The 20,514-nt window shown below is 44.3% G+C and overlaps 1 protein-coding gene across 2 annotated transcripts in view; it reads left to right on the top strand.

Moving 5' to 3' along the window:
* NKAIN4 (sodium/potassium transporting ATPase interacting 4) overlaps nucleotides 1-20,514 on the top strand; it is a 112,666-nt gene that overhangs the window by 78,671 nt on the left and 13,481 nt on the right. The window lies entirely within an intron of this gene.

Raw genomic sequence — 20,514 nt, 5'->3', positions numbered from 1 at the left:
TTTAGGATAGTCAAGACAGAAGCAGACTGTGAGGGACTCCAAAAAGATCTCACCAAACTGAGTGATTGGGCAACAAAATGGCAAATGAAATTTAATGTGGATAAGTGTAAAGTAATGCACATCGGGAAAAATAACCCCAACTATACGTACAGTATGATGGGGGCTAATTTGGCTACGACAAATCAGGAAAGAGATCTTGGAGTTATCGTGGACAGTTCTCTGAAAACTTCCACACAGTGTGCAGCGGCGGTCAAAAAGGCAAATAGGATGCTAGGAATTATTAAGAAAGGGATAGAAAATAGGACCCAGAATATCTTACTGCCCCTGTATAAAACTATGGTACGCCCACATCTCGAATACTGTGTACAGATGTCGTCTCCTTACCTCAAAAAAGATATTTTGGCCTTGGAAAGGGTTCAGAAAAGGGCACCTAAAATGATTAGGGGTTTGGAACGGGTCCCATATGAGGAGAGGTTAAAGTGACTGGGACTTTTCAGTTTAGAAAAGAGGAGACTGAGGGGGGGGGGAGATATGATAGAGGTATATAAAATCATGAATGGTGTGGAGAGGACGGATAAAGAAAAGTTATTTATTAGTTCCCTAAATAGAAGAACTAGAGGACACCGAATGAAATTAATGGGTAGCGGGTTTAAAACTAATAAGCGAAATTTCTTCTTCACACAGCGTGTAGTCAACCTGTGGAACTCCTTGCCAGAGGAGGCTGTGAAGGTTAGGACTATAACAGTTTAAAGAGAAGCTAGATAATTTCAGGGAGGCTAGGTCCATAAAAGGCTATTAGCCAGGGGATAGAATTGGCATCCCTGGCCTCTGTCAGAGTCTGGAGAAGGATGGCAGGAAGCAAATCGCTTGATCATTGTCTTCGGTCCCCCCTCTTCGGGGCACCTGGTGCTGGCCACTGTCGGCTAGATGGACCTTTGGTCTGACCCAGTAAGGCCGTTCTTATGAGGAAACTGACTAACACCAGGCAAGAAAATAATGGGTATGGCACAAATATTTATAAATTGCATCACCATTCCCTCTTTGGGATGTAAACTTTAAAGGATTCCTATCCTGCATTCTGGACCCTGCAACTGGGATACAGGCTCAAGCATGTGTGTGCAGAAATCCTGCTAGGGATTTCCAGTCCTAGGAGGTGTGTTTCTGTCAAAGGGACACTTTCCTGTAGTCAAGGTAGAATGTTATAACCCCAGGCCTGTATTTCATGGAGACCCTGAGGTGCTCATATAATCGTACTGGACACTAGACAGATTTTCCTTGAAGGCGGAATAGAAAGGAAAAAAACCTTAAAGGGCTTTTCATTATTTCAGTCAGACCCTGCCTGAAAATAGCCAACTCGTCCTTTCCCTGTTTAGTCTTTGAGAACCAAACTCTTTGATCCTCGCCAATAGTTTTGCTACTCTCTTTATCTCATTTTCAGGAAGATTTTATTATAGGCTGCTGTCCCTCCCAGAAGGCTTTGCAGGCTTCAATGCCGCAGACAGACAGTAATTTTTTTTTGTATTATTGATTATGTCTTCCTAAGAAGAGGGAGATGCAGAAAAAGCTATGACCTTGTTCATTCCTTGTCTGTCAGGCATCTAGGAGAACTGAATGCTCCGTTCCTCAAAAGGGTTGGGTGGGGGATCCAAAGCCTCCTCTCCCATAGTTGTGGGTTTTGTTCAGCAGCTTCAGAAATATCCGTTTCAACTTCAGTGATATGAAATTCATATTCACTAACAAATCAGACATGACCATGTGTCCAGTCCTTGGGAGAGAATCGTTCCCCAAGAGCAACTGAGGCACGGTAACATTGCTGACTGCTCCCCTGGAGGGAAGGTTGATTCATACTGGAAAACATCCCCCCGCACCAATCATTAAATTTCACCTTATTATGATGAAAAAAAAGGTTTAATGCAAACCAGTGAGCTGTAATAACAGCCCTGGAGCTGCCCGGAGCCCTGTTCCCAGCATAAAATCTCCTGGGTCATTACTTCGCATAACTCCCATCTTTATTCACAAGGGTGCTGTAGACACTTTCCTGTATGGCTCTTACTAATGCATTACATCCCTGGCTGCATGTTGAAGGGCAAGCTCCCTCAACTGTCCCGAAGTCCAAGTCACTGCCCCCTCTCCTGGGGCAAAGGTGGCCCAGGGGCCTAGGTCATAGGCAAGTTCCTTGTATCAGGGTAAATACGGCCTGATAGCCCAGTCCATATAGAAGTCCCCACTATCAGGGAGAATACGGCCTGCAGGCCTAGTCCATACAGAAGTCCCCTTTGTCAGAGTAAATATGGCCTGAAGGCCTAGTCCACAGGGAAGCCTCCCAAACTGCTAGGGAGCTGGGTAGGGTGACCCAGGTCCTCCTGCTCCACCAGATCCCAGCCCAGGGCCCTGTTGGCTGTGGAGGACTCCGCTGCCTGGTTGGTGGGGATTCCTCCTGAAACACACTGAGCTCCTGGAGGACAATCCTCTGCCCTGGACTACTTCTTACCGCTCCCAGCGCGCTGCTCCACTCTCAGGGTGTTGTTTGGTGGGCTGGACCCTCGTGGACAGCCTCCCTGGCCGGGGCTATCACTGGCGGCTGGATCTTGGGCCTGAGCTCCTTCTCCTCTGGTAGTCAGCAACAACTGAGTGTCTCCAGAGGCTTTTATACCCTCCCTCTCTTGTGAGCATGCCCAGCAGGGCTTTGGGGGATGGTCCTTTTCGGCCATCTGTGCCAGGGCAACTCCCTGCTCCTTAGTGTGGGGTAGATACACCCTGTTACACTGTGTCACCCCACTCTTCCAGTCCTGGGCCTCTAGTGTGAAACACACACACACACACACACACACACACTCACTTGTGGCCATTGGATTCGGGGCTAATTCCGTGATAACGGAGTTGCTCCTAACTTTCTCTGGAGTGAATAAGGTCAGCATCAGGGTCCAAGACTCTCAGTTGCGTTAAAGGGGGATTGTTTCGTGATTTGCACAAACATCTGTGAGGGCTTAATTTTAAGAATCCGTCAGGCTCCTTTCCAAATTTAATTCAGTCAGGAATTGAAGACAGGTCTCCTGAAAATGGAAAGGGTGTAGATACGACCGTGACAGAATCAGCACTGGGTTATGCAACGGAGAAGTGGGGCTATACCTCTATTCCCAGCCAACTCATTAAAATACATTAGTAGTGGTTTTCAACCTTTTTTTTTCTTCTCATGACCTAGTTGACGAAAACTTTTGAACCCAATGACCCAGCATAATTTGACTAGAGTGTGGGCTCCAGAGTGGGGTGCAGGAGGAGAGCTTTGGAGTATAGCAGGGGAGTGGTTCCTGGTCAGCAGTGCAGTGGGGGTACTGGGTGGTAGAATGTCAGGCACTCGGTCATGTTGCAGGTGACCAGTGAGGTGATAGGCAGCTTCCTGCCTCTCCTGGCACCACAGACCATGCTGCGCCCCAGGAGCAGCCAGCAACAGGTTCCCGGTCAATGGGAACTAGTGCTCAGGGCAAGGGCACTGTGCTGATCCCTGTGCATTTTCACTACCATCTAGGAGCCAGGCCTGCTGCCGATCGCTTCTGGGTGCAGCGCAGTCTGCGGTACCAAGTCAGGCAGGTAGCTGCCTAGCACCCCACTGGTCACCTGCAACGTGACCGAGTGCCCGACATTCAGTATTGGGTTGCGACCTGTAGCTGTACGAGAACAAAGAACATTGTGAAGGGTCCACATGGTGGATAGAGATGCTTAATGGAAGCAGACATTTTAAACAGGGACTTAATACTGGCATATGCAGGTTAGTTCATTTACTATCAGCGTGCCACCTGCTCATATCAACCCCGTCAAAAATGCAGCAGAAATATCCTTTTGCCCCACTTGTCTGCAAAAGAAAACTTTCTTTGTTTTCCAGTTTAGCAAATGCCCACTATACAATTCCCTGACTTGCCCAGTAGCAGTTGGAGGTTCATTTTCTGTTTTAAATACCTGGCCTACTTTTGCTCTGTCCATATGGCAGCTCTGGGAGTGGAGAAGGATGGGCTGTCCCCCATCGCATGGCGTGGGATGAAGGTTGGAAGTACCTCCCCAACAGGGAGCATTTTCAGACAGCCTGTCCACTGCTTTCATCGGAATGACAGCTTGGAAGGTTCCCAAGAAAACGGCCCAGCAACGGTTGACAGCAGATGTTACCATGGAAAGCAAGTCAGGACACGCATTGCTGCTGGCACGTGTTCCATTTTCACTGATAGTTGTTGCATCCTGAGAGCGAAAAAGGTCAGGAAAACAAATGCTGTGACTAGCTGATCACAGTTCCTTTTTCTCCAGTCAGCAAGAGCTTTCCAGAAGCTCAAGAATGTTCTGGAAATTCACGTCTTTCCCTCTCGTCTCCTGCCTCCCCCATCCCACGTTCGTGAGAGGGCAGCATGCTGAGCTGACTCTCAAGCTAGAAGTGAAACCTATAGTGCTTCCCTCTCATCAAGAAAAGCGAACTGGACTTAACAGAGACTCGGTTCTCTGTTGCTCCTGTCTCAAGCAAGAATGAAAGGGAGGGTTTGAATGTAGCTTTGCATAGGTTCATGCCCCCAGGTCAGAATTGCAAAGAGGGGCGAGGCGGGATGGGGCTTCTTCTAGTTTTCCAGCTTCACTGGACATTCTCCCTTCTCTTGCTTTTCTTCCTGCTCCTTGTAGCCTATGCTTAAATGTGAGTTGCTACTTTTGAAAATAACAGACTCATCACTCAAATGGCTACTTAAGAAAATGTAACTGAGGTTGGAGATGAGATTGGTTGGATACACAGAGAAAACAGAAAGATTTAATCAAGAACCAGGTTCATCCATACATGAAAAATACTGAGCCAATAAACGGGTATAAAGAATAGAGCAAGGCACAAAGCTGACATACTCCGAGCATCATGGACTGACGAAAACAAAGACAATATTGATCAGTAAGTGAACATCACCCTAAGTGGCAGTGATAGTGGTGGCTGTTGCTTGCTACATCGTTCACTGGTGAGCATCCATGAATCAGGTTTTATACCCTTTGTTTACACATGATCCATGACCGTATTTAATTACACAGCCATGATTGTATTTAATTAGGTCTCAGTCCTCTATCTATATGTAGCTATCCAGGTAACCATAACTGGGTTTCTGATTGTAGACATAGCTATTTGCATCAGTACTTTGGTCAATATTTTCAGTGTGCCCATGCAGATAGCTACAAGGGTGCATGTTACTAACCCCCCCCTCCCCCCGCCCTCCCAAATTCCATTAAGCCTGCTTGATTTTGTTCCTTGCAATTAACTTTTTTATGAAAAAACTCTTGTTGCTAAAGCTTATAACCTGAGGTCAGTTACTTATGCTGTTCAACTCTTAAATACTAGATCACTGTGGGTACGTCTACACAGCACCATAAACTTGAAATAAGCTATGCAATTTGTGGATCAATTTGCAGGGGAGTAGCTTATTTCAGTCTATTTCGAAGTAGGCTGTCTTCATAGCACCAAATTTCGAAATAAAAGTGCTATTTCGAGTCATCCCTTACTCCTCATACAACGAGGTTTACGGGGATGACAAAAGAGCATGTCCACTATATTTTGGAATAGCGGACGCATTCAAAATAACTTTGATGTATAGACATATCCTGTGAGGGGATGTATAAACCCCACACCCACAAAGGAGGCAAAGAGAGACTGTGAGCAGCGCTAACCCCATCCCTCCACTTTATGTTCCCTATGTGTACCTGGAGACAATAAGCCTGTTACATTGGCCAGGGAAGATAGGTTTGGCAAGCCAGGAAGGAATAGCTCAGTGGTTTGAGCATTGGCCTGATAAACTGAGGGTTGTGAGCTCAATCCTTGAGGGAGCCTTTTAGGGATCTGGGATAAATCTGTCAGGTCCCTTCCAGTTCTATGAGATAGGTGTATCTCCATATATTATACATCAGGCAGCTGGTACCATTGCTCGCTATTCCTGCCTTGAGGGCGGGGGGCTGGACTCGATGACCTCTTGAGGTCCCTTCCAATCCTATTATTCTATGATTCTATGATCCCTTTGGGGATTACAGAATCTGAACACACGTAAAATAAACTAGCGGAGTGGGAGCCAAGATCCCCATCTCCTTCAAACACAGGTGGACTGTTTAACTCAGCTAGTATCACATAGTTTTGAATGTAGGCAGATGAAGATGGCCTATGGATTTTTCCATTCCTGTACAATAGGAAGCACCCATCAGCAGCCCAGCCTTGCCTAGACCTTGTGGCTAGAGCTCTTACAAATTCACAGTGCATTTTGGCCAGTTTCACAGTCCTAAGATTTTAAAACTAATAAATGTCACGATTTCAGATATTTCAATCTGAAATGTCACGGTGTTGTAATGGTAGGGATCCTAGGAGTTAGGGGTGTCGTAGGAGGCATTACAGTAATGCTATCCTTAATCTTGCACTGCTGCTGCAGGTGGTGGTGCTGCCTTCAGAGCTGGGCAGCTGGAGAGCAGTGGCTAGTGGCCAGAATCCCAGCTGTGAAGGCAGAGCCGCTGCCAGCAGCAGTGCAGGAGTAAGAATGGCCTGGTATAGTGTTGCTGCCTTTACTTCTGCGCTTGCTGCCTGCAGAGCTGGGTGATCGGTCAGCAGTTGCCATTCTCTGGCCACCCCGCTCTGAAGGCAGCAGTGGAGAAGTAAAGGTGGCTTAGTATGGTATTGCCACCCTTACTTCTGTGCTGCTGCTGGCAAGTACTGCCTTCAGAGCGGAGCACCTAGCCAGCAGCTGCAGCTTTCTAACCATCAAGCTCTGAAGGCAGCAATGCAGATGCAAGGGTGGCAATACTGCAGCCCCCCCCCCACTAAAATAACCTTGTGACCCCCCCTGCAGCTCCCTTTTGAGACCCCCACTTTGAGAAACATTGGGCTCCCTGGTGAAATCTATGTGGGATAGGATAAAGGCACACAAGAGAGCACATTTCACAGTCTGTGACATGCTTTTCATGGCCACGAATTTGGTATCTACTGCCAAGCCTACTTTCATGACCTCCTACTTGTGTTTCAGCTATACTGGTATTACTCAAAGAAAACGGTGTATAAAATAAAGCTCACTTTATAACCACTCCAGGATTAGCACCCTCCTCCAGCCATTTATCAGTGATGATAGGCTCACAATGAAAGAAGCTAATGGTTGGGACAATCATGGTGCATCATTTCTTCTGTTCTGCAGCTGTTGTTTCCCAGACTATTTGACTGGCTGATTGAACCCACCTGGCTATAACATGTGTTCCTAATAAAAGGCTGCATTTTATACTTGTACTCCTTGGAGGAAGCTGGCATGGAGGTTATTGGGGGCAACAAGGGCAGAGGCTAAAGCATTCTTGGAGGAATTAGAGCAATAGCCGAGTATCATTTTACATCGCTGCCTAAATGTTTCGTGTCAGCATTTTGAACTGACTTGAAACAAAATATTTTGTTTGGATTTTTTTCTGGAGGGCATTCGCTCAGTCAAAAAAAATTGCAGCAAAAATTGATTTTGTTGAAACAGTATTTTTCATCCAAAATCATTCCGAAGGAAAATTGCCCACATGTTCATACTTGAATCATTTTGGATCAGGAACACAGATCTAGGGTCTGCTCTCAGTTACAGCTATATGAATCCAGATTATACCACAGAAATGAAGAGCAATCTTTGAACCCCATGTCTTTTATTTATCAGTCAAACCTGTCCATCGGTGATGCTGTGCTAATGAAGGTAAATCATAGACTTATAGGATGGGAAGGCACCTCCAGAGGTCATCCTGTTCAGTCCCCTGTGGCTGTTACACAGCATGTAATGGGGGAAAGCTAACAAAGGAGGATCACCCCCTATGAATTTTATGGAGAAAACAACTTTTAATCCTGTGCTATTTGGCCAGCAGGAGTGGAATTTACTGTTTGCTTCCTTTAGGTTTTATAGGAGGTCAGGAAAGGGATCTGCTGCACTTGGTTCCAATTTGAAGAGTGGAACCTGCAAGCTTTCTATCACCCTCTCATTCCTCAGTTCATAACGAATCCTTTGCTTTGCTCCTCTGTTACACTTCTGCAGCTGCCAGTCAAATGGAAGGGGGTATTTTTGAATGAGCTTGTTGGGTATAAAAAGCATTTTGACAGGAACCATCCCCCCCGGAGGCCCTGGGCATGATGCTCTTATCACTTTCATTGGTATAAATCAGGAGTAGCTCATTGAAGTGACACTAGTGTAAAACTGGTGCAAGTGGAGAATCAGGTTCTGTGACTGCATCCTCTCTAAACGTCTTTGTGTACCTCACCTACTACGGTGGAGTCCTTTGTGATGACTAAGACTTGTGAGTGCTACACTAATGGAAATAATTAATAATGATTCCAATATCTTCTGGAACTCAATTGCTTAATCTGTTTGGAAACAAGTGAAGTACTAAATTTTAGCATAAATAATTCACTTATCCCCAAAGCTGTTAAAACTGCTGGAGAGTCCAGTTTAACCCTATAAAGGCCACAGTCTCTCATGTGCCACAAAAATCACCATTGAGTCTTGATTATTTCTTATCTCTTCTTCCCTCTGTTCTGAGTCTGCTCTTGATATTTCCCTGTATACATCAACCTTGAAACATTTTCTGATGTAGGCAAACAGCTTGATGGATGATGCTCTAAAAGAAGCTAATAGATCAAAACTGTGTAACTTCTTTTCCTGCCTTTACCTCCCTTCCCTGTGGAGGCAAAAATTAAATTTCAGCAAATCAGACCTGTTCTAGTTGTAGCTGGAGGATGTTTTTGTTAGAGCCTTTACATGTTTAACAGCAACTGAATAGTTTTTTTCTAGTCTGCACCAAAGAAACATATAAAGTCTTCTCAGTGTCCTTTTGTTCTGTTGTCTATTGACTGAGGGTTCTTCACTGTCCTTGAATTTCTGTAGCATCAAAAATATGTAGTGGGGCTTTGTGTGCAAAGCTGCTTTACGGAGCGTGTTCTTGCAGAAATGTCCCTCTCCGTTATTAAGAACGAGTAGTCCTGTGTCACCCTAGAAACTAACAAAAATATATAGAGTATCATGAGCTTTTGTGGGTAAAACCCACTTCCTCAGATGATGAGCTGGAGTGAAAATAACAGAACCACGTTATTTATAACAAAGGGGGCGGAGTGGGGGGGGAAGTACCTGTCAATTGTAGGACCTGTGCTAATGAGGCTAATTAAGTGGGCTGGAAACCTCTTCATTATTGTTACCCTTTTCTTTCTTCTTTCTTTCTTTGTATGTCTACGCTACAGAGGGGTTTTTTTTTTTTGGTTGGGAAAACAGTTGTTTTTCTGAAAAACTTCAATTATGTCCACTCTGCAATCGCTTCTTCTGAAAGAAAATCAAAAGAACAAAGGGGTTTTTCTGACACTGATAAACCTCTTTCTACAAGGAAGAAGCCTTTTTCCGAAAGAGCTCTTTCGGAAAAAGGTGTGTGTGGATGGGGAAGAGGGAGTTTTTTCGAAAGAAGAGGAAAAAGCACAGGTGCCCTGATGGCCACTCCATCCATAGTAATCACAGCTGAAATGCAAGATAGCTTCCACACTAGATGGACAATCTCTTTCAAAAAACCAGATCACTTTTTTGATGTGCTTTTGCAGCGTGGATGCTCTCTTTCGGAAGAATTTTTTCCGGAAGATCTCTTACAGAAAAGCTTCTTTTGAAGGAAGCCTGCAGTCTAGACATAGCCTCTGTCTTTCTGTCTCTTTGGCTACGTCTAGACTGAATGCCATGTCCAAGGAACATGTTTGCTTTTTCGGGAAAATTTTTTGAAAAAGCGGACGTGCTCTTTTGCCATCCCTGTAAACCTCATTCTATGAGGCATAAGGGATGTGTAGAAAGAGCATTTTTTCTGAAATTTGGCACTGTGTAGATGCACCAAATTTTGGAAAAGGCTCTTTCAAAAGTAAATTGGAAGTAAATCTTTTTCCGATTTAACGCTGCAGTCTAGACAATATCTAACAGGAGTGCGTAATCTTACATCTCTTTCTTTGTCATGGTTTAATGTGACCATGGGGCTTGTGATAGCCTGGGATGAAGTGAGATCTAAGTGCCATGCTATACATAGCTACCCTCCTACCTAGGAGTGAAATATACCCAGGATCTTTGACCTCTCTCTTGAGGCGCCAGTGATGAAAATGAACGACGGCAAACCATCATGGATCTCCTGAGACAGAGGCCTCTCCACTGATCTCTCTTTCATCCAACTTACTTCACCCAACATTGTGAACGGCCATGATGTGAACTCTGGTGTCTTGGGGGCTTTGTTGAGAGTGCCAAACCGCCATCTTTCTCCTCATTCAAAAATCCCAGAATTCTAGTGATGTTCCTCCAAACAGCCAAAAGCTTGGGCATTATAAAAGAACAGGAACCCTCAGGCAATTCAGTCAACAACATAAAAAACAGGACAGTTTGTACCCATTGAAAGAATTAAAATTTTAATGTGACAGATTCATTTTATGTGAAATGAAATACCCCCTAATTCTTAAGTTTGGTGAAGAAACAATTAGCTATGAATCCACTTTAAAAGCTTTGAGCCTTTTGGAATTAACACACTCAAGCGGGCTGTCTCACTGAAAGCAGACAGACTTGGTGATGGGATTTTTATTTCATCTCTATTGCCTTTATTTCATTCATAATTTATGTGGGAGGCAAGATGTAGTGTAGATCCCAGGAGTTCACTTTATCCCCAAAGTGATAGGTTTAATTATAGCTTAGTTCGGGCAACTTGAAAATACAATATAAATGTGTACTGCATGTCCCTCCTCCCTCCACTCCAGAAACTTCCCCCTTCCATCTGATCTGGGAGGCTAATGTAACCTTTCTAGAGAAAACGGAAATAAGTCATTGAATAAACAGTAATTTATAATTGATGAAATCCATGCCGCAAAGTCGTGGGTTATAAGGTCAAACCAGAGTAAATGTGAAACACAAAGCAAGTTGTGTTGAAACAAAGTCAAGAGGAAATCAGAAATAGATAACATAGGCTTCAAAGGTTTTGAGATTAGGAAATCTGCCGTGTGTGTGTGGGGGGGGGGGGGGGGGAGGTACTTTTTTTTTTCCAAAGAAAATTTCCTAGCTAACCTTATTACTAGCCCAATAACTCTTAATTGTGGAACAAGTTTTTAGGAGGTTTAACACTAGCACGACTGATATTAAGCAGTTACATAAATTCTACCTTTTATGGTGCCCAAATAGTTCATTCTTATTATTAGTACTGTCCCGGCCTCTCTGACACACATGACAGAAGTAAGAACTTTAGATCAGGTTTGCCTGTGTTTGATATGAAGTATAAACACCCTGAGAAATCCAGTGTGGCATGACTGTTAATCCCAAATTCACAATTGGATAGACCACGATGGCAATGTATCAGGATACAAGAAAACTGACCTGGAATCGCCTGTGAATCAGGACAAGTGTTAAATATGCAATGTTCATTCTTGGATGTTTTGGTGAATGTCCAATGAGTTGGCCTTACCACTATTATTTTACACTAATCCCTATAAAATGCTATGGGCAGGATTTTCAAAGACCACTAAGGTCAGGCTCTGTCCAAGAGTGGATGGGGGACTGCGTATTTGTATTCTGAATCTGAGCCTAGAATGAAATGATGTGGTGAGAGGTTGATAGATGTTCAGCTGTGTCAGTGTGTTCCTCTGTGTGCTGCAGCAGCCCTACACAGACAGCTGGCACGGCAGACCTTGAGTGAACCACCCACAAGATCCATTAAGTGACAAAGGCATCCGGCCAGGTTTATTGTCCAAGAAGCATGGTAATAGCACCTGGCAGACTATACAAGGATATTAAGACATTTATGCCCATGACAATAGATGCAGCTGAATGAATGGTAGAAATTTCTATTCCCCCCCTTGGCTGGACAAAGATATCCCTCTGGGAGGCATCTTTGTACACACAAGTTAATTACTGCTCCCAACGTCTCTTTATAAGTGTTGGTTTAATTAAAACATGTTTATTATGTATTGCTATTCTAACCTTATTTTTAACGGGTCAGTGTGTTCTTGGGAAATGGTTTTGGACCATTCTTAATACTGGAATGCTTTGGTACTGTTTCCTATGGAAAAGTATTTGTGTAAGTACTTTGTAACTAGCACATCTTAAAAATAAGTATTTCTGCAATACCAGCCCTGTTCTTGCCAAATTCTATAAGCAGCTCCTGCCTCATAGGTCTCTAAGGCTACAGCTACACTGCCATCTTTTTGCGGAAGAGGATATGCAAATCGAGGTTTACAGGATCTTTCAAAAAAGTTTTTTTTCCCCGACAAATGGCCCCATCTACACGGGGCTTTTTAGCAGTAAAATCTCTTCCGCAAAAAGAATCGGAAGAAGATATGCAAATGAGAGCACAATTTGCATATCCTCATCTGCAAAAAGACGGCAGTGTAGCAGTAGCCTAATACAAGGGCTTATGTCTCAGGAGCTCTTCTTGCTACACATGAATGCACATACATCAGACTTCTGTGTATGGAAATAGACATCTATCAAAGGTCAAATCTGCACACATGGAGTATGTGTACATTACAAACTTGGGGGGGGGGCAGTGATTCCTTAGATGTACTCCTTGTAGCTTTCACTGAGCTAACACACTAAAAATAGTAGTGTAGCCATGGTACACCGCAAGTGCCGATATGGGCTAGTAACCCCATGCACAAATGCACCTGAACCCCATGGGTACGTATTCAGCACAGCTAGCCCATGCCATTGCTTGCCATGTCCCATGCTGCTGTGGCTATGCCATAGTTTTAGCACACTAGCTTAACAATAGTTAGCATGTGTATGTGAGATAAGAATCGCAACCCTAGTTCCAAGTGCAGATATATCCACAGAGATGCAGATCTAATCTAATGCAGATTAGAAATGCTCACACACTTTTACATGCGGCCCTAGAGGTTTTTGTTTTGAAAAATTAGGTTCCTAAATAATAATGTCCCATAAGTACCTCTTATTCTAGGGTTTCAAAGAGCATCATATATTTGTTAGTCAAATCGCACAGCTCTCATGTGAAATAGATGATTTTCATTTGACGCCAGGTAATCACTTGACAAATGTGACTTATTTATTATGTACATTTTACAGATTGTGGAATTCACACGATTTTTCACAGACAGACAGTGTGTCAGTGTCAGCTAGGAACAGAACCCAGGGTCCTGACTCACTGCTGTAACCAAGAACCCAAACTCACCGCTAATATGCTAAGAAATTAATAAATATAAGTCTTGCCATCATTTCACAGACAGAGAAAGTTAGAAAAGTTTGCATCAAAGATACTTGCCTGTGTCATGATGATTGAATTTTAAATACCTATCCTGGCCCAACTGTAGTGTGATGTTCAGATCTGTTAAGTCTCGTGGATCAAGGAAACAATGGATGTTGGCGCAAACCAGAAAACAGTAGGGCTACGTCTAGACTGGTATGATTTTCCAGAAATGCTTTTAATGGAAAAGTTTTCCGTTAAAAGCATTTTTGGAAAAGAGCGTCTAGATTGGCACGGACGCTTTTCCGCAAAAGCACTTTTTGCGGAAAAGTATCCGTGGCCAATCTAGACGCGCTTTTGCGCAAAAAAGCCCCGATCGCCATTTTCACGATCGGGGCTTTTTTGTGCAAAACAAATCTCAACTGTCTACACTGGCCCTTTTGCGCAAAAGGGACTTTTGCCCGAATGGGAGCAGCACAGTATTTCTGCAAGAAGCACTGATTTCTTACTGTAGGAAGTCAGTGTTCTTGCAGAAATTCAAGCGGCCAGTGTAGACAGCTGGCAAGTTTTTCCGGAAAAGTGGCTGATTTTCCGGAAAAACTGGCCAGTCTAGACACAGACTAGGAGTACATCTGCACCGCAGCATTATTTCGGAATAACTAATGTTAGAATATAACGTGCGTCTACACCACAAGCCTTTATTTCAAAATAATGGTGAGCTGGATGACTTCTTACTCTGGAGAATGCTCTTCCTTCGACTTCCTGCTGTGTAGATAGAACCACAAGCTGAATTAAGCTATTTCGACTTAAGCTACGCAATTGATGTAGCTCAAGTTGTGTAGCTTAATTTGACTTTTGCCCTGCTGTGTAGATGTGCCCTGGGACACTTTGTCACCTTGACATTAACTGGCCCTACTCCTCTGGGGTCTGGAGCAGCCTCTCTCTGCGGTGGGCCCTGGTACACCTCAGGCAGGGGCTGCTCCAGCCTGACAGGAGCAGCTCCTGCCTTCAGCGGGGTGGGGCTGAATCCCAGCAGTGAGTGTGTGTGTGGGGGGAGGTGCTCCCTCTTTAATCAGTTAACTGGTTAACCAGTACATTTAACCAGTTAACCAGCTGAACAGGATTTTACATCCCTACTCCCTATGTCACAAAATAAGATCCCTGATTTTCAGGTCCTTAACTCAGTTATTGTTTTTCTTCATTTAAATCATTGCTCTAGGGTGAGGCTGGGGACGAGGGGTTCTGAATGCAGGATGCCACAGGGAGAGAGGACAACCCCAGCCCTCATCCACCGCTGCAGCGTGGAGCCTGGTGGGAAGTGCCTCACTATGGCCACTGCAGCTCCAGCAGGCACATCCATGGGAGGGTGCATGTCCCTGCACTGGGAAAGGTCTGCCCCCTCTGCTCCACAGGCAGAGTGGATCGGGAGGGGGGGAAGCTTTAGCCCCCCTCCTCCCTGAAGAGTACCTGGGGAGTGGGAGGCTTCGGGTGGGGCATTCCCAGACAGGGGACACCCCCAGCCAGCCCCTTTCACCTGTCTGGTGAGACACAATCCCATTCTGTGTACATCCTGTTTTCCTGGCACAACCAAATCATTAGCTTGGTTTAAGTTATGATAAAAGGAAGCTGCATACCAAATTTGGTGGTCCTAGCTCTTACCATTTCAGAAGAGTTCTTGGACAAGCTGAGAGGCAGACAGATACACAGACAGACAGAGATGTGTGCACAAACTCTCAAAGGATGTGTCTACAGAGCAGAGCCTAACTTGAAATAAGCTACTCAAATTGAGCTATGTCAATTGCGTATCTTATTTTAAAATTGGGAGCAATTTTGAAATAAGCTTCTACACAGCACTTATTTCAAAACAGAGCACTCTTCCTCCGACTTCCATTACTCCTAGTACAATGAGGGTTACAGGAGTCAGAGTAAGAAGTCCTCCAGCTTGACAGTATTTTGACACTATTTCAAAATAACTGCCCGCTGTGTAGATGTGCCTGAAGTTATTTCGGAATAGTGCTAATTATTTCAAAATAGTGTTGCAGTGTAGACATACCCTTAATATATAGTAGATTTAATAAAAGATTATGGCTTGTTGCCTTTATTCAGCACCATGGCCAGTTCCAGGTACATTTTTTCCCCCCCTTCCAGAAATGCAAATTAACACAAACAAAACAAATCCTAACCAAAAAAAGACATTCTTCTCTCATATGTCTGTAGAGAGCAGTGGCTTCACATAAACAGGTAATTCTCTAGAAGCTCCCCAGGCATAACTAGTTTTGCATATTATGTGGTTTTGTGATTGCCATTGCAACTGGTTGGCTTCTTTTCTGAAATAAGTAAACTGTGGATAATGGAAACAAAAGGTGTAAAATAGCCCTCTCTTGAAAACTACACAGCAGGAAATTGAGCAATGAGAGCTGTCCAGTATTCCCTCTAATTTTCCCATCCATGTGTGGAATAAATTTTATGTGCACCAAGGCATGTGTGGATGTATACCACCAGTAGAAACACATGCTGCCAGTTGTGGGTGCTCTGCTAATCAGCTGAGTGGCACCGGAATCTCTTCTGGGGCTGTCTCTCTATAATTGCAGTAATGGACTGTACCTCCATGGAGCTAGTCAAGGCTCAAGAAAGTAAACTGAGGATTCTGTTGTTGCGTTTAACTTTTTACTAGGAAGTTTAAAAGAAATACAAGGTTTGGTGGTGCTATAAAAATTACTTAGTTTCTTCTGGCTAAGATGCTTCTTGTCTTCAGAGAGCTGCAGCACACAAGCAAATCTTATAATCCCTCAATAGAAATCTCATTATCCTGCCTTTTAGTTTCGGGAGTTATGTGTTTTTCTGTCATATGAAAAATGAATGGATTCCATTTTCCGAGTCCTTTCATGCATCATTCTGTCTTCCCTTGGAGTGAGCCATTGTTTGCCACCTAACTCTTGTTAAAGAGCATTGGGTTCACAGCAGGAAACCAATAATTATGGCTCGCAAGAGCTTTAATAATGCAGTTAGTGTCAACCAAGATCTTGCTAACTGGAGTGTTATGTTAGGACATCATACAAGTCACGGAGGACATATTGGATCAACAAAAAGCAGAGCATCATCCAAACCTGCTGAACCAGGATCTCACAACTCTGTTAGGATCCGATTCTGACTTCCTTACTCACATTGGGTATTGCCCTGTGGACAGGGTCTGGCACATTTTAGAGCTTCTCTGAACTGTCCCCAAAGTGATGAGCTTCCATGTGGGGTTTTTAAACAGTTTTGAGGTGATGGTCCATTTTAGTTTTCTAATTTTGAGTCTGTTTTCTTACTTTGTGCCTGTGGCCATGAGTAATGTGTGTACTGCACCAAGTCCGGAGCTGTTCCGGAGGGCATTGTGACCCTAGAGAAATCCGACTGACTCACCATTTCTTTCCTGCTTCCTCACAAGAGAGTAATTTAAAGCTGGCCTATACTACCCTATGAGTTACCAAGCATCATCTAGATCACCCCTGATAGAAGTTTGTCTAACCTGCTCTTAAATATCTCCAGTGATGGAGATTCTCCAACTTTCATAGGCAATTCATTCCAGTGTTTAACCACCCTGACAGTTAGGAAGTTATGACATACTAACCCTAGTCTCAACTCCTCTGGCCAGTAACTAGCAGGGAGGGAGTCAAGGTTCTGCACATTTCCCACTCAAACTACATCTTGCAGGGAGTCAAAACCCCAAAATAGTCCTGTGCTCCTTGACCCAAGATCTGGTAACACCAGTAGGGCTTTAAGAGATTTGGAGTTTCTTCTTACTCCCTTGTGTGGGCACGGAGTCTGACTCTGCATCTTGTCCTAGCTTTCCTCACTTTGACATCCTACCAATTATCCATCTCCAAATCTAGTGTCCTTACATATAAACACGGAAAGTATCCCCACATTTATGATTAATTTCAAAACTAATTGTCCATCTTGTCTGTCAACCTACAAAGCAAAACCTACCCCCAAAAGGCTTGGTCATATCAATAGGATGATTTAAACAATGAGTTCTCCTCCTCTTACATCCTGTTCACTGATGGAATCAGTGTTCTTCCATGTGTGTATTTGATTGCTATCGCAGAAGAGATTCTACAAAGGGGAAACAGTCTGGAATAATGTGCCAGTACTTCTCTGGCATCCTCATTAAAAAGAAATGTTTCCTGTCCTTAGGGGAAGAAAACCTGCTTTAGGTCATGTTTAGTACACGTGGTTTCTATAGTGCTATTAAGGCTGCTTATGGGCCAGCTTGTCATGGCATGAACCCCCTTCACTCAAAGGATGGAACCACACTTTTGAAGAACAATGAAGCCATTAATTTTCACTGGAAAGGACATTTTGAAGATCTTCTTAATCGTAACTCCATGGGTGCAGATGAAGTGCTTGAGCAAATCCCCCAACAACCTTCTAGGGATGAGCTCAGAGACCCTCCCATTTTTTGGAGGTATACAATGCCATCAAGCAGATGAAGATCAACAAGGCAACAGGTCCAGATGGGATCCCCACCAAAATCTTTAAAGATGGTGGACCAGAGTTAATTTGGCAGCTTAGCCTGCTTATCCTTAAAATCTGGATAAAGGAGGAGATACCCTGTGGAATGAGAGATGCCTTGATTGTTACCCTCTTTAAGAATGGGGATAAAGTGGACTGTGGAAGCTATCATGGGATCTCTTTCCTTGCTGTTGCAGGCAACGTTCTGGCATTTGCAGGCAACGTTCTGGCATGGGTCCTTGCAATCCATCTTCTGCGCCCTTGTCAGAAGAAATGTATTAGAGTCACAGAGTGGCTTTCAGCCATGTTGCGGAGCTGCGGAGAGGATCTTCATTGCATAGCAGCTGCAAGAGAAGTGTCAGGAGCAAAACCGACCACTGTACATGTCTTGTATTGATCTAACTAAAGCCTCTGACTCAGTGACTCACCGTGCCCTTTGGACTATACTTTCAAAGATTGGATGTTCCAATGAATACATCAATGTCCTAATGTTGCTTCATGACAACATGAAAGCGACTGTTCTGAGCAGCACTGGCTCCCAGAGTGAACCTTTCAAAGTACAAACAGGAGTCAAACAGGGCTGTATCATCGCCCCAACCATGTCTGCAGAATTTATTGCCATCATTTTCGACCTAATTGCTGGGAAGCTCCTAGCTGGTGTTGAAATCATCTACAGAATTGATGGAAAACTGTTTAGCCTTAGCAGGCTAAAAGCTAAGAGTAAGATTTCCACCATATCTATCATGGAACTTCAGTATGCTGATGACGATGCAGTTTTTGCCCACTTTGAGAAAGATCTTCAGGCTATCTTGAATGTGTTTGCTGATGCTTATGCATGTCTTGGTCTCCCCCTCAACATCTAGAAAACCGAAGCACTCCATCAGCCCTCTCCAATTGAGGTACCATAGGCCCTATCTATTAAAATCAATAGAAGGCACTGGAGAATGTACATCCTTTTCTCTGCCTTGGAAGTTATCTTTCATCCAAGGCAGATATTGATGTAGAAATCCAACATCATCTGAGCTGTGCCACTGCAGCCTTTGCTCGTTTACGGCACAGGGTTTGTGAAGATCATGATATTCAAACAGACACCAAACTTCTTGGTCATTCTCCCAACACTACTGTACGGGTTTGAAACCTGGACAACTCATAGACATCACTTGGAAGTCCTTCAGAGGTATCACCAACGCTGCCTCCACAAGATCTTAAAAGACCAAATGGGAAGACAGGCACACTAACATCAGTGTTCTGGAAGAGGCAAAGACCACCAGTATTAAGACAATGATCATCCATCAGCAACTTCGCTGGACTGGTCACCTTGTTTGGATGCCAGACCATCGCCTCCCAAAACAGGTCCTGTTTTCTCAGCTGAAAGAAGGACACCGTAACATGGGAGGACAACGGAAGCATTATAAGGACTTGCTAAAAGATAACTTAAAGAAGTGCCGCATTGACTTTGATACTTGGGAGACACTCATCTGGGATCGCTCAAAATATAAACCAGTCCCATGCAATGGCCCCCTGCATTTTGAATTTTCCCACCAAAATGCTGAAGAGGAGAAGACGCACAGGAGGAAGGAGAGATTGGCTTCTAGTCATGGTCAACAGCCTCCTGCTGTAGCTCTGGATCAGCTGGGGAGTTCCCAACTGATCCCGGGTTCTGTGGAAATGCCACGCGGAGCCCGGGGTCATCCCAGGGTCCATGTGGCACTGCCGCTTTGAAATGCTAAGCAGAGCCCAGGATCAGTTAGGGAGTCCCCAGTTGACCCCTGGCTCCACGTGGCACTGCCGCTTTGAAATGCTGCAGCAGCATTTCAAAGGGGCAGCGCCACATAGAACCTGGGGTCAGCTCCGTGTGGTCCTGCCACTTTGAAGTACCCTTTCTTCCCCCTCTGTTTGCTGTCTCTGATAGAGGCAGCAAGGGGAGGGGAATCAACTAGTCGACTCAACTATCTGATAAGCATTTGCTTATCAGATAGACAACTAGTCCTTAACATCCTTAGTGTTAACTCTGGAGCTCAGTGATTACTATTTAAGTGGCAACATTGTTATATCATATCAGTACTGATTGCATTATCTTCTCCTGCTGCTCTGAGACTGTGAGTGGTGGCAAAAATTTAGGGAGAAATATGCCATTACAGTCTAGCTCCTGCACGGCATACTTTATGGCAGATTTTACTTGGCAGATTTTACCATTCTGATGATCAGGGTTGGGACCTGGGGCTGATAGATTCTGTAGGGCTCCCTAGGCTCTGGACTGGCGTAAAAAATTAGGGGATTGAGGTGCTGGAGGAGGCTATGGGTTGAGGCAGGAGGGTGGTGCAATGCAGGAGTGGGTGAAGGCTTTGACTGGGGGTTTGGACTCACAGATGGGGCTGGAAATGAGGCATTTAGGGTGCAGAGGTTCAGAAAAGGGCAACAAAAATGATTAGGGGTTTGGAATGGGTACCATATGAAGAGAGATTAAAAAGACTTGGACTTTTCAGCTTAGTCTCCTCTTTTCTAAGGGGGGATATGATAGAGGTATATAAAATCATGAGTGGTGTGGAAAGAGTAAGGAAACGTTATTCCCACAATTTAAAATCTAGGGGTCACCAAATGAAATTAATAGGCAGCAGGTTTAAAACAAACAAAAGGAAGTTTTTCTTCACTCAGTGCACAGTCAACCTGTGGAACTCCTTGCCAGAGGATGTGGTGAACACTAGGACTTTAACAGGATTCAAAAAAGAGCTGGATAGATTTACAGAGGTTAGGTCCATGAAAGGCTATTAGCCAGGATAAGTAGGAATGGTGTCCCAAGCCTGTTTGTCTGGATATGGCTGACAGGAG

Source organism: Pelodiscus sinensis, chromosome 17, assembly GCF_052426305.1.
Source record: "Pelodiscus sinensis isolate ZL-2025 chromosome 17, ASM5242630v1, whole genome shotgun sequence".
In the NCBI taxonomy this organism is placed as follows: Eukaryota; Metazoa; Chordata; order Testudines; family Trionychidae; genus Pelodiscus; species Pelodiscus sinensis.
Note: the sequence above shows the minus strand (reverse complement) of the source record. Positions and strands in the feature narration are given on the sequence as shown.